The sequence below is a fragment of the Ambystoma mexicanum genome, chromosome 1p (genome assembly GCF_040938575.1).
Source record: "Ambystoma mexicanum isolate Mex_15411 chromosome 1p, UKY_AmexF1_1, whole genome shotgun sequence".
Classification (NCBI taxonomy): domain Eukaryota; kingdom Metazoa; phylum Chordata; class Amphibia; order Caudata; family Ambystomatidae; genus Ambystoma; species Ambystoma mexicanum.
In genome coordinates this window covers 1,229,908,374-1,229,923,984 of record NC_090921.1, presented here as the reverse complement: position 1 = coordinate 1,229,923,984, position 15,611 = coordinate 1,229,908,374, and positions in this window count along the sequence as shown.

The window sequence follows — 15,611 nt, the reverse complement described above, 5'->3', positions numbered from 1 at the left end:
TGAAGGAATGTCATGTTTGTTTGTATGGGGAGAGTTAAAACAATGCCATGTGTATTTAATGTATACAATACAATAGGATCTGGACAAAATAAAAATATGAACTCTGGATGAAGGTTTTTAGAAAATAATCCTCAAATTGGCACTGTGGTTCCAAAATAGACCAGCAACCTAGAAATATAGGTCTTCCTGGGGGTTTCCTGCTGTTCTTATGGATTTTGTGTGGGGTGTACAAATTGGGAACTTTGGAGGTGTTGGTATTAAAGAAGTCAAACTCATTCTTGGTAACCCAATCAGGGTTAGTCCAAAAGTAGTTACTTACAGGATTGTTTGTTTTATCTCTGCCATTTGGTTGTTATTAAGAATCTTGTTTTGATCGTTGAGTAGGTGAAGAAGCATTTTTTTTGTATTGCTCTGTACTCATTACAACAATTCCGCCTCATTTGTCAGCCAGTTTTAGGACTAATTCACTGTTTGCACTTACATTTTTCAGTGCCAGTCTTTCAGTGTTTGAGAGATTTTGGGCTGTGTATTTTATTGCTTTTGTAGAAGTAGTACATCTTTAAGGGCACACTTTTCAAATGAAATAATCTCACTTGGAATTTGGTTGTTCTGTAGCGTTAAGTTAGACATTGGCATTGATCTAGAATATTCCATATTCTCAAAATCTAGAAAATCCTTAAAGAATACCATGAGTCTAACTTTACAGAGGAATTGCCTCATTTCGACTTAAGTGTTGAGCCAGTCAGTAGGTTTTGTAGGGACAAACAAAGAGAACTTTATGTAGAATAGATAATTCTGTTTGTGTTAAAAAAAAAAAAAAGTGATGAGAGGTTGTCAACAACCTCCTCGTGTGGATCTTTTATCGTTGGTAAGCTGTCCTGCATGTCTGGAATATTCCGGGTGAACCCTGATTCAAAATCAATACTTGAGGTGTCTATAAAAGTCACCCATTTGCGTATTTGAAATCCTCTGCCTCTAGTGGCAAGAGAACCTATAGTCTCTATTTCATTTATCCATTCAAAGACGTTTTACGCTATAAGTAAGGATATATTGTTTCTGTTTTGAAATCTCTAATTTTCTATGCTAATATATTGTTTTTTTAATTGCAAAGGACTTAAGTTGTCAAATTGTTTGTTTATTTCAGCTAACTTTTCTCTTGCATTTGTGATCATCCAGTTGTCTAAAAAAATGTTTTTTTTTTTCTTAAAGGTCAGGTTGAAGTTTGGCACTTATCCTTGAGTGGGTGCGCGGGGAGTTTTAAACACGATTGGCCTAGTGCGAGCGGGGTACGTGTATTCCGAGGGGTGCGCGGGGAGTTTTACACACGTTTTCGTGTTTGGGGGCTGTATGCTGGTCCACTGTCCTGTGCGCCATGTACTGGATTTGTGTGCTGTTCGTGTCGCGCGGGGCGGGTTTGGGGGCGTAACTGTCGCTGCTGCAGGGTCGCTGCGCCACTCTGCGCCACGGCTGCTTAGGGATGTTAAAATCCATGAATACGCTGTGCGCCGAAATGGGTTTTGTATAAGACAGAAGGTGTTGGTTACCCCTCGATGGCCGGAGTGAAGAGTATCATGGCATAGATTCATTACCTTCTGTTGGAGTTCTTTTGTCGGAATGACCACTGAATTGTTTTTGAATAAATATCCTTCCTTGATTGTCAAACGCCAGGGATTTTTCTCGGATATGTCCTTCCAGAGTTCAGATGATTGAGTCTGTACTCTAATTTCTTCCAGGAGATTGATCGCTTGAGCTACAAAGATTGTAGGTGGAAACATTTTAGGATGGATCTTATCCTCCAAGGGAACGTAGTCGGGACGCCGAGAAAGGGCATCGGCAATTATGTTTTGCGGTCCAGGAACATGTGAGATTTGAAATTGATATTGAGCAAAGAAGTAGGCCCATCGAGCTTGTATACTGTTCCTGCACTCCATGGATTGTAGGACCTGAAGATTTCGATGATCAGTACGGACTTGAACTGGATATTTAGCACCCAGGAGTAGATGTCTCCATTCAGTGAAGGCATGACGAATGGCCAATAACTCCTTCTCCAGAACTGAGTAGTGAGTCTCACTGGTAGTCAGGGTCCGTGAAAGGTAAGCAATGGGATGTTCCAACTTATCATTGGATTCTTGTTTTAGAACTGCTCCTATGGCGTAATTGGAGGCATCTGTTTCTACTAGAAAAGGACGATTTATGTCAGGTTGGGCCAGGATGGGGGCCTGAGTGAATTCTTTTTTCAAGCGTTGGAATGCCTTGTCTTGTGGTATAGACCAGTTGAATGGAACGTCTTTCTTCAGGAGATTAACAATGGGTTGAACAATCTCGGAAAAGGTGGGAATGAATTTCCGGTAGAAGTTGGCAAGCCCCAGGAAGGACTGTATTTGCTTTACAGATGTTGGGGCGGGCCAAGCCAGTATGGCCTTCACCTTTGAAGGATCCATACTAATTCCTTCTGAACTAAGGACAAACCCCAGATAGTGAACTGATGTAGCATGAAACAAACATTTTTCTGGTTTGGCTAAGAGTTGATTTTCATGGAGACGTTGAAGTACTGCCTTTACATGCTCTTCATGTTTCAAGGAATCCTTTGAGAAGATCAATATGTCATCCAGGTAGATGATAACATTGAGAAATAACATGTCAGAGAACACCCTATCCATAAAACGCTGGAAGACTGCGGGAGCATTAGTCAGACCAAAGGGCATGACTAGGTATTCAAAATGACCAAAGGGTGTTCTAAAGGCTGTTTTCCATTCGTCTCCTTCCCGGATACGGATCAAATGGTAAGCACCTCAGAGATCCAGTTTCGTGAATATCACTGCACCTCTCACAGCTTCAAGGATATCCGAGATCAGGGGTGGTGGGTACCTGTCTTTCAGGGTGTGTTGATTTAGGCCCTGATAGTCCAGGCAAGGTCTGAGCTCTTTGGTATCCTTTTTAGGAACGAAGAACAATGAAGCACCGGCTGGTGATTTTGAAGGTCTTATGGTGCCATTCTCAAGATTAGTGTCTAGGTATTCCCGGAGGGCTCTCTTTTCTGGTTCTGAAAGGATAAACATCCTGCCAAAGGGAATCACTGCTGAGGGTTCAGTATCTATGGCACAGTCTTTGGGTCTATGTGGAGGTAAGGCTTGAACGATGGCAGTAGAGAATACATCAACATACCCTTGATAGATCTCTGGAACTTGTAAAATATTGAAAACCATGAGTGGTGTCTCCGGACACCTTGATGGACCTTTAGGGGCTCTGACTGAGGTATCAAGGTTTAAACAATGGTTCATACAGAACTCCGAGCCCAGGAATAAGGATCTGGCCGTCCAGTTGATATATGGATTGTGCCTTTGTAACCAGGGCATGCCCAAAACCAAGGGGGAATGGGCTGATTTTATAATGTCAAACACAATTCTTTCTTGATGATGATTTATGGAAAGATGGATCTCCCTTGTTTGCAGACTTATGGGTCCTGAGGAAAGAGGTCTTCCGTCGATCGCTTCCACTGGCTGTGAAAAACTTCTTGCTTCATACGGAATGTTATGACATCTGACCCAATCTTGATCAATGAAGACTCACATTGCTCCGCAATCCACCAAGGCCAGTATGGTGTAGACCTTGTCCTTGGATGGCAATGAAAAGGCCTGTAATATCACCAATTTGTTTTGTCCAGGAGAGTTCAAGGATGGAATTGATGTGGAGCAAACATCGCTCTCCCGAAACCTTGCTCCACTTAGGATCGGGAGCTGGCGTTTCCCGAGCGTCGGGGAGGAGCCAGAGGACATTCTTTAACTAGATGTTTATCCGAGGCACAATACATGCATAAGCCTGTGTGTATTCTTCTTAACCTTTCCTGCGGGGAAATTGGTCCACGAAAGGCTCCAAGTTGCATGGATTCAGAATCAGTGCTCAGACTCTTGGCAGATTCTGTCCTTGTAGTATTCTCTAGGGAGTATCTTTGAATTGATACTTTATTCTTTTTCTTTTCGGCCTTTCTTTCTTGGATTTTAAAGTCTATTTGCATAGACAAGTCCAGGAGGGCCTGGAATGAACTAGGACGTGCCACCCTGGCTAGCTCGTCCTTAATCTCTTCATTTAGACCTCTGCGAAACAAAGTAAAACTGGATTCCAGGGGCCAGTCCGCCTCTTTGTCTAGCTGTTTGAATCTGGTAACATAGGTCAACATGTCTTGGGATCCTTGTTGGAAGTCAAGTATCTTTTCTTGAGCACTGTGAACCAGCTCTGGTCGTTCGAACATGGTCTTAACCCTTCATAATCATCCAGGAGAGCATCCCCTGAATTGAGTAATGGAGTGGCCCATGTAAGGGCATTACCGGAAAGATGCAATATTATGAAGCCCACCTTAGCCCTAGGAGTTGTGAAATAGTAGGGCTTAAAGGTAAAATGTACCAAACAAGAATCCAGGAATCCACGTAAGGTCTTTGTTGAACCGTCGTATTTATCAACCACTCCTCCCAATAATACGCTGTCCTTGTTCGCGGAGTCACGTGACAAGACGAGCTGTTTTAGCGCCGCATTCTCGGCTTTTATATTCTGCATCTCTGTGGAAAGTTCTTGCATTCCGCGCATCAGGTCCTGAATAGCATTCTCCATGGTAGAATCCGTATTGATTGTTCGGCGTCTCAAACTGTCATAAATCTCCCTCCGTCTCACCTGTGATCGGGATCTCCCTTGTTCGGCCACAGGACTCTTCCTGTGGGTGGTTCGGGTCTTGGACAGGCTCACCCGAGCCTCGTCAGGTTGCAGAGCGCATTCAGAGTTCCTGGAAGTTTGTGGTTCCAGGGTGTCCAGGATTAGCGATGACAAGCAAAGTAGTGGGGAAGTCCAGGAACAGGAAAAAAGGCAAGGAAGGAAGTATGAGGATCAAGGAAGCAATTGTAGAGAGCAAACACACGTTGGGTCACTATCGAAGATAGCGTTGAGACGCGCGGACCCGCAGGGGCGTGACCAATTTATAGTATGTGCTACGACGTGAAAGCTAGTGCGTAGCACGGAGCTTGGTACGGCCATGTTGGGAGGAACAAGGAGTACAAGCCCTTCGTGACAATGACCATGAGGTCCAGAAGGGGCAATTTCGCCAGGTCATGACATCAGCACGGGTTAAAGGTGAGCGGGGCCAGCCGTTCGCTGTACGTGCCTTTCGTGGAGACCGACGTGTGTTGCTGCTTCGTGTTGTCTCGCGCGCCATCACAACTTCACAGCTATCAAGGACGTATCTCTTCTTTTGGCGGGGGTATTGGCTACGCGTGTTTTTCTGCATCGCGCTAGTCAGATGGTGTATCGCGCACGCTATTTTTCCCACTGCGGGTGCCCCTGTGTATCGCACCCATTTACGAGGTCATAGTAGCCTGCGTGTCCCATGCGTACACATTTTCCGTGTTACTGGGAGTCACCGCGTACTGCGGGAGTTTGATTCCATGCACATAGGCTGCAGGGTTGCGTGCACGGTTTTACTGCAGTTTTGGGGTGCCTGAGCATTGCGTGATCCGTAACTACATCACCGGGGTCACATACAGTCTTGCAGGTGCAGGGGGGCTGTTAACATCTTGCATCCCACCCCTTTCACCCCAATTGCCCAGGTCAGTTGTGGTGTACACCTCCCATTGGCACTACTCCATCTGTGCCGGCACTACTACATCTGTGCAATGGTTGGGAGGCCACCGAAGGTGAGGGGCGCCTCAGCTGGGCATCCTCCTCGTGGCGGGCATGGTCGGGGACATGGCCGGGGTGACCAAGGAGTAGGAGGACTCCAGGGTATCCAGGGTGGCCGCAGAGGGGGAAGAGGCAGGGGTGCGCCACTTGAGCACGATGTTGTACCATCTGTCGGTGCAGTCATGCCACCACCCCCTGTGGTTCTGGGAGATGCAGCTTCTGCATCTGGCACTGGCGCCCGTGTGACCCGGCAGTCCATTTCATCGACTGCCACGGGCCCAAGGGTAGTGGTAGCAGCAGGTGCAGCTGTGGACACCACCACCCAGGCTCAGAGTCTGCCAGCGCAGGCTGCGTTGCCACTTGAAGAGCCCTTCGAAGATTTCCAACAGGCCAGGAGGGAAACCGTAGGGGCACGCAGGGCTGCACTGACCAAGACATGTGTCCCTGGGGCAGTTATGTCATCTGCTGCCCCGAACAGCCAGGTGTTGGCAAGTGCATGGGCAGATGCACTCAACAACACCCCGGTTGTGAGTCTGCCAACCAGGACAGTTGCGGTCAATGACCCTGCCACAGCGGATGTTGCTGCGCAGGGTCCATTAGAGGGCACCCAGCTGCCACTGACACAAGTCAGGCGTTTCGTCGTCCCTCCACCTGCCACTCCCTTGGCTCAATCCACCAAACCCACTGGCCATACTGATCAGGGCGGCATTAGCCAGCCAGGGTCTGCGCCACAATTCAAGAGGCGGAAGGTTGCACCTGCAGCACAGGCTGGGATCCCACACACAGCCACGACCTCCTGCACGTCGAGGAAGAAGCCTTTCTGCAAACAGGAACTGGACTTCCTCATGGACTACGTGCGGGAGCACAGCCGTGACATGCTAGAGGGTGCTAATTGTCAGACTACGGCTGCCAACCGTGATATCCACTGGAAGCAAGTTGCGGAACTTGTGAGTGCATTCGGCCATGAGGTGCACACGGCGCAAGAGTGCAAAAAGCTTTGGAATGACCTCAAATGCAACGCTAAGGCTAAGCGTGCCTCAAATTACAACTTGACTCTGGTGACTGGTAGTGGGCCTGCACCAGAGGAGGAAGACCTCACTCTGCATGAGTCACTCATTGTGGAGTTCATACCATCTGAATCGGTCGAAGGAGTGGGAGAGATGCCGGACTTTGATGCCCAGTCCAGTGAGTGTTGATGCGTGTTTGTCGAGGACGTGTGTGTTTTACTTGTGTGATGTGTTGTGCATGACTGCCACTACATGTCACGTGTACATGGTTCTGATGTGCAAGTAATGCAATGCTTCCCTGATGCATGTCTACTCTGCCCGGATGGTGAACATGTGGAGCAGATGGGGACTGTCCGCATCACCACTATTGCACCCTACTCACATGCTGGTTACCAGTATGCCCCTCCGGTCCATTTTCCAGCTCACTGGCACTTCTGCATGTAGCGTGGGGTGACCTTCCTCTCAGCCCAGGGACTAATCATAGCATGACTGACGTGCATGTGTCCTCTGCTTGCAAGCGGGTACTCAATGTAGGCATGCTCCCTTGCCCCTCAACCCCCCGCTCTGCACCCCAATTCCACCTTAGCACTGGTCTGCTACAATATTGCCATTGGGTACTTCCCTGTTCATGCCTCCTGTGTACATGCTAACATGCAGCGGCCAATCTGCCAGACATATGCTGTGTGTTACATCCTTAGTACTTGATGCAGGGCGTCTCACTTGGACTGTGGAGAGGTCAGATGCCCCGCAGGGACATGAGTGTCTATTCATGCTCCATGTGCATTCCACGCATGCCCCTATGTGTCCATGACTGAATGATCACTGTAATACAAGTCCTGGATGACCTACATTGCATGGCATTTCATCTGCCTTCCCATGTCAACTGTGGCTCAGTACTGCGTTGCACACATGTTTAGGGTCTGACAATCTGTGAGGGTCACAGGCCTCAGCCTGTTTAATGGCCAATGTCTCTGTCCAACTGGTGTAGTGTCTTCTTCACAGGTGGGTGTACTCCAGAGGTTTCATCATGTGTCCTGCTTACTGTCCCATCATCATTTGCTGTGTTGTCACTTGACTCACATGATGCTGTTGATGCTAGTCAACACTGTCTGTCAATACACTATGGTCAGCCTTTTGATACCATGCTAGGCATCCCTGCTTTTGCACGTGGGGGGAGGGGTGGTTTGCTTGTAGACACGCTACCCATTGAATGCACATTGCACGTGATGCCTGAAGTTGACCTTGCACTGCCTTCACATTTTCTGACACACACCATGAAGTCCTTGTACATGTAGATAGTGAGCAACATACATATTTGCTGCACTGCATAGACCCACTTCAGTGCAAACTGGCACCTTTCCACAGGTCTAATCACAGAAGCAATTTCAAGTTGACCCAGCATGCATGCCAGGTTCTATTTTGTGTGTCACATGTCTGCCTGATGTGTTTGGTGTCGGTGTGTGTGTGTGTTGTGTGCTTCTAACATGTGTAGTGACCTTTTTTCTCTCTATTTTTCAGATGATGACACAATGGAGCTGGAGGATGGTGTTGTCATGCCAGGCACAGGGTTGTTATCACTACATCAACCCAGCACAAGTGGGGGTTGTGGGGTGGTAGGCCACGAAAACCCCCAAGTGCTACAGTCCATCTTGTCTCTGGCTGCCTATGAGTCCAGCCCTGATGAACACTCTGACGACCATGTCGAGTTGGATGAGCATCAGGTCCATATATCAGGGGTGAGTGATTTTGATGTGGACACTCCTCTGTCCGCGACACCTGCACTGAGGGGTCAGACAGTCTTGGAACCACCGCCCGTGGTGGGTCACCCTCCACACCAGTCACTGATGTGCCTGGAACATCACATCGATGGGGGCATGTAGTCGTGCAGCCGCGGGCGGTGCCAACACAACGAGGACACCCGGTCCTTGGGTCCCGCAGGGGTTAAGCCAAGCAACGTGGCCGCTGCGTGCAACCGCTGTATACTGAGTGGGAGCAAGACATGACTGCCAATTCTGAATGCCAGGGGGCAGCAATGGAGAACATTGCTGAGAGCATGGAGCGTGTGGCCCGATCCATGCTCCCCCCTGCTAGGCAGGTGCTTCTCCAGCAGCAGGTGGCACGGTCCACGGCCCGCTCGCTCAGGCTGGGCATGGTGGCCTCAGACATGCACGCCAGGCTGAAATGTCGTCTCTGCGTCAAGCAATTGCTGTTCACGCAGAGGCACACATGGAGGCCCTGAGGGAGGAGTATGCTTCCCTCAGATCCACTCTGGGTGTCCTTCTGATGTCCCAGAGGGAGCGGGCAGAGGAGAGGTTTGCACAGCTTGAGCCTACCATCTCAGCTGAGCTACATGCTTGCTGGTAGATGCAGCGGTTGTCCAGCCAGGCCTTGCAGGAGGAACTCCATGTTACACGTGCTACCTTGCAAGAGGAAGCACGTGTATCACGGGAGGTTCTGCATGCAGACCTACGTGTCATCGCCACACAGAACCAGGCTCACCCGTCCGGCAGACTTGCTGCCGACTAGGGGCAAGCTGCGGCTAGGCGTGGTCATGCTCCTGTGCCATGTCCTCCTTTCCAGGAAGAGCCAGACTCGGACGACAATCTATCTCCCACATAGGTCGGGCTGTGCAGGCGTTGAGCCCATGGAGGGTTTTTTTTCCTCAGCATTATCACATGTGGTTGTTGAGCAGCACCCTGTACCTGCCCCCTCATGGGTGTCTCCCCCCCCTCCCAGGTCATATGTTGCCATTTTTGATTTTTCTGTTAGTTTAGTTAGTTAAGTTTCTGTTTGATAGTTAGTTTAAATAGGTAATGTAGGTTTTTCATAGTTAGTGTAATTAGTTAATGTAGTTTAAATTGCTTGTCTATTGTGCTTTCATGTGACGGTGTGGTGCTTTGTGGCTTTTGAAAGCATCCACTGTCTGTTCCAGATGGGCCCTTCAAGCTTGTCTTGTGTATGTGTTTGCTGCTTGGGGTCCTTGACTCACATATGCCACTCCTGCTTCCCTTATCCATGGGCTCGCAAGGATGGTTTGGTGTAACAGCCTATTACACAAGAGCTTTGGACTGTCATATATGTGGCATGTCTGCTGCTGTGGAACCTGTGTTAACACCCCTAGTGGGGATGATTGGGGTGTAATTGACCACTGTTCTTCTTTGGCTAGATGGGGTGTTTCATGATTCATGTGTACATTCATTGCTATGCATTGTGTAGTGTGTTTCTTATCTTTACTGTACATGTGCTTGTTGCAATTCATGCCATAGATAGTGTGTTCCACACTTTGGCTGTGAAAGACGGACTGATGGTGTGATTTCTGGTGTACGTCTCTGACATGGTGCAGTCTTGAAATGCCTGAAGAGACACACACAGATGAATCTAAAGCATTAATCATGTGTTTCATGGCCTTTCGGCAGGGGGATGAGCCTCCAGACCACCTTTGCCAGCAGACATGGGCCATTGGATGTCTGGAATCTGGACAAGTTTGGTGGTGCCGACATGCGCATGTGTGCGCAGGCAGAGGCACAGGGATTGCGATCATACATCCGAAAAATGCTGATGTGTTTCAAGGGACTCCAGGCAAGGTGAGCAGCACAGGGGGGGTCACAACACAGCAAACCTTCCACAGCGGCCAGTTGCACATGCATGCTTAGTAGCAGCACTGACGGTGAGCTTGGACAAATATTGGTGTTGAAGCGCACAATACAGCTCAGATGTGTTAGTGGACTGATGGCTAGTTGATGGGTAAGTTGTCTGGGGCGCCTGCAGGGGCAGTGGCACATACCCTCCGGTCCACCATGGGCCATTGAGGCACTTGTATTAGCCATGTAGCGTTCCGAGACATGGAAAGAAGCAGCTCACAGGGACAGACAGCAAGGGACAGACTCGGGTGCAGTGCATTTCATTTCCAAGTAGAATTAGAAACATGCACTGCCTACTTTATTTTGGTCATGGTGGTGCACGACTTGTTCTGAAGTCATACCTTGCTCTATGCGTCTGTTTGCTTACCCAGGGAACATTGCATGTTGTGTGAATCGTGACACATTGGTGTTCCATTTGTCACGCACCCAGCGGCGCCCGACTTACTACAATGACTGTGTATGAACCATCACTGGGGTAATGTTACGTATGGGTACGAATCATCCACACAAGATGTCTGTTTGTAGAGTAGTTTGTTACTTTGGGGCATATTTGGTGGTGTGTTTGTGTGTTTTGGCACGCACAGATTATTAACTGTGGCTCTCTTTGCAGCAGTGAACTGATCCTGTTACCGGACCTGAGAGTGCGCAGGCAGGAGGCTAGCACTCACCCTAGAGATACGTTTCTCTTTGACTTCCATTTGAGTAATTTGCTGCTATGTGCATGATGAACAAGTTTGGTCTAATTGTGTATGTGTTAATGTGAGTACTACATTTTTGTGCATTCCCTACTTTCCCGTGTCAATCCTACTCCCCTCTCCTGCCCCTCATTCCGGTTATCCAGTATGCCAATGTCTGTCCTGACTGCATATCCCTGACCCTCCTTCCCCACCAGGGTCTCAGAGGCCTGTGTGAGTTTGACCTTGCAGGCACCCAGACCACGGTGGGGGTGGTTGGTTCGTGCCACTCCTGCACCTGTACACGGGAGCTGTGACAGTACACATCCGATCATGGTGCAGCATTCTATATTATGTACCACACATGGTACACATCCTGTTGTGACATTGTTTTACTGTGCTACCTTGGTTGTTAACATCATTGTGGTAGTACTTGGCCTTTGTGGCGTACTGCTACTTCAAGTCATCTACTGGAGGCTGTTCTGGTTTGTTTTACTGCCTGCAGGCTATTTGCTTGGCTTCTGTGTTGGCCCGCTTTGAGTTCTCTTGGATTTGGTGCTTTTGCAAATCAAGGTGGACTCTGAGGGTGCTGGCAACTTTTTACACACTAGGTGGGAGATGGTGACAAAGGGGAAGGGTGATCCTGTGGCCAGGTGAAATTAAAGGATGAAGGCTGAAAAACCCAGGTGCAGTTGTTCAGTGGGTCGTGGTGATTTGCGAGGGAGGGGGGGGGGTGGTTTGTTGTTGATAGTTGCCTTGCCCTGCAGTGTGATGGGCACCCTGACATTGTAATTGTGGTATCCTATGTACATGAGGTATTCTGCTGATCAATGCCTGTTCACGTGTTGTGTTTACCTTTCAGGTGTGAGGGGATAGTTGTGGTTGACATGCTGGGGTATACACATGGTGAATGTTCACATGTGATATGTAGAGGACACTGATGGTCACTTGATTGCACATGCATATGTTGAGTGCATGTCCCTACTGACCCACACACTCACACTATAATCCACTACATGTACAACCACCCTTCCATGTCCACTTGTACACTCTGTTTGCCTTCTGGTGCCCACTGTGTCCCTGCAGCACATGTTCTATGACCAATTGTGGATCCTGTACATGCCTAATTTGCTTTTTGATGTAGTTTGTCGCTTAGATGTGATGCTCAGGTTGTGCATCACACACAATGGCTATTCACTGTGCTGTGCGCTGAGCAGTGTGTTGCAGGAGGTGGACACGGCACACAGAAGCTGCAGTGTTGATTTTGCAATGCACATTGTGCATGTAGACAGGCATTCATTATTATGTTACAACTACAACTTTTGGAATGCATTTGGGTATGACTTATTTTGGGTGGGAGGTTGTTGGTCAGTCATTTCATCTGATTCCATGTCAGGCATCATTGTCTGATGCCAATTTACATTTTTCACATGACAATGTGTACCTTATTGGTACTGTGTTGGTGTATGGCTATTGCTTGCCATGTCATGTTGTGGTTTGGGAGGGTTTGAGTGACATACCAGTGATAGACATGGCCTGTTTTGCAGGTCTGTGTGATTCACACTTTGCATGTGTGCCTTTTGGTAACACAGGATTGCTTGTGTTTAAGTAGCTAGGGATGCACACAATGTGGCAATTCCATGGCAACAATCTCAGGGTGGTAAGGTTGTGACAGTTGACTGTCTCTTTGTCATCATCGATTGTCACCTGGTATGTGCCAGCCCTGTGTGCACTCTGCAGGGTTGGGAGTTTAGGTGAAAAATGTGGCCACAAGCTGGGTCCGGGCTGCCTCGCCACGTGCCCTATCCCCTCCCATGAGCAGCGCCTGTGCCTGTGGTTGGGGATGTGGGGGCACTACCATGTCCACCGGTACTCCCTGCCGTGTTGCAACATTGTGCAGAACACATGCTGCCACAATGATCCTGCACACTACTGGGGGTGCATAGAGTAGCTGCCCGCCAGAGCGGTCAAGGGAGCAGAAGCGTGACTTGAGCACTCCGAATGTGCGCTCCACTATGGCCCTGGTTGCAATATGGGCCGCGTTGTGTCTTACCTGGGGTGGTGTGGTGGGGTTCCGGATTGGCGTCATCATGTGGTTGCTCAGAGGGTAGGCACTGTCCCCTGAAGAGGTGACAATGGTTGTGATTATTGGGGTTCGTTTATTTGTGTGTGTGTGTGACAGGCATGCATGTGCACGGGCATTTGTACTCACCTAGGAGCCATGTGTCGCCATGCTGCCCAGCTTCCAGGGCCCGGATCAGGGCGGACATTCTGTATATGAAACTGTCATGGGTGGAGCCAGGGTAGTTTGCATAGACAGAGGTGATGATTCCCTTTGCATCGCATACCACCTGCAAGTTGATGGAATGCCAGTGCTTGCGGTTTCGGTAGATGTGCTCAGTGGCCCTACGTGGACGTAGGGCTACATGGGTGCAATCTATGGCACCGAGCACTTTCTCAAAGGGGCTCAATGCTTGGGAGCAGAGGGTGGGGGATGTAAGGTCATCTTCCCACTCCCTGACCAGGTTTAGGATGATACGGGGTGAAAACCTATACCTGCCATAGACCTGGTCGTCAGGCTTCCCAAAAGGCTTTTCCGTGGTGAAAAAATGCATGCCCTGGCTATTCTCCTCCTCCTGCGGTGTCCCACGATGAGTGCTGCGACAAATGGGGCATTCATCGTAGCTGTATATACATGTTTGTTGTTTGCACGCACTTTTATACTGTGCTCGGGGACGCTTCCGCCTGCCTTGGTGTGGCGGACGTGTTGACGCCTGTACGCATCTTTTGCCGTGCGTGGGTTTCCCATATTCAAATCCATGAATACGGGTTGATCGCGTGCGTGTGGCGTTCCGTGTAGTTCCCTGCAGTACTTCCCCGATTAAGCCTTCTTTTTCACGCGTTATTCCCCATTCCGCGTGTTACGCCCACTGTTCCGCCCACTTTTGTTGTGTGCGCCGCGCTATGTGCGCTTTTGCTGTGCACATTGCGCACGCCGTTTGATGACGTGTGTGCCCGCGTGCGCCATGCACGGATTTGACGCACAACCAGTGGGAAACAAGCGCAGCGCCTTCCTTGAATCACACACGTGCGCGTGGGCTTGCTTTCTCACGCTTGCGCCACCTTGCGCCTACTTGCGCTGGGATTTTCGGCGCATGTTTGTTCCATGAATCGGCCCCAAAATGAGGAACCAGGTATGTTCTATGATGCAGATATCGGCCCTGACACTCAAATCAACCATGTGGTTAAAACATTTTCTTTCAGAGAAAGTGTGTATTAAGGATACATCCACAAAGAAAAGAACTCCACCCCAATCTGGTCTACAGCAATTCCCGTGTATGCAGGCTTTCCACCATACCAAATTTAACAACTTAAAAAGTTCCAGAAATAGCCAACCAGCCACTCGATATTGCACTTAAAAATGACAATCTGCTGCCAAACGAAACGCCTACACCGGATACCAGTGCAGGCCCTTGGCTCTAACAACAACAAATGAATCATATGGCCCTTGCAATGCAAAAGAAGAGGAGGCTTGAGGTTCTCGTAACTGTGCCCATCACTGTGGAGCATATTGCTCCTCAAATGACAGCAATACAACTCTCATGCATTTTTAAACTAATATCAAAACCTAATTTTTCTGATCATTGTCCCTCATCCATCATGTTTGCCTCTCCCCTAGTCTGAACCCCGCCCATGCAGGATCAATTCCACAGCACCAACACATCAATGAAGGTTGTTATGAACCGTCAGCTCTACAGTGACTGGCACTTGGTGCATTGTATCTTTTGTGACCATTATATTGCAGAGCCAGAACTTCACCTTCTTGATCACAGAAACATTGCATAACTATATCCGGCCTAACCACTATTCCTAGCTACATTGCTTCAGGAACCTCTGTAACCCTATCTCTAAAGCAGGACAAACTGAAGAGTAAATCATTTCCTGGTCTACTTACAAATCAAAATAAGCAAAGTAGCACTTGTTTTATTTGTTATCATCTCGCCTGTATTTCAACATGTTTGCCATCAAGATGAACTTTGTTTCCCATCCCAACATCAATCATCACCACTACAATGCCCCCTTCAGCACCCTGCACACCTGACAAGACCCATGACCATATCGCCCGTGAGAGCTTCCACCAACACCACCACTCCTCTGACCTGGATATGGGGATGCCGGTAATTATTGGGGGTGTAACGAACGGCAAAATAACTTTTCGACCAAATACTGAATAGTTAGTCCACGTATTCGGCTGAAGTCGAAAAGAGAGCACAATTCTTCAACATGGGCGTGGAAAGGCTGCACCAGCCAAAAAGCAAGTGGCTGTTTGGCTGCAGGCAGTAATTTGCCCACAGAGCCTCTCAAAAGGAAATCCTTGGTGACTCTCCAGAAGCAAAATACATTCTGCAGATTAGTGGCAGCAAAACACTTTCTGCAAAATATTTCCGTGGGGGGAACCTGCAGCAGCGAATAAGCGAGTAGCTTATTGGCTGATTCAGCTTTCCCCCAGCAGTGTTTTGTCTGGCGTGCAGAATGCATTTTGCTCACTGAGAGTCTGCAAGGTTTTCCTTTGGAGACGTTCTGTGAGAAAAACAATGTCAGCAAAATCCTTGCGGGAAGGCTGG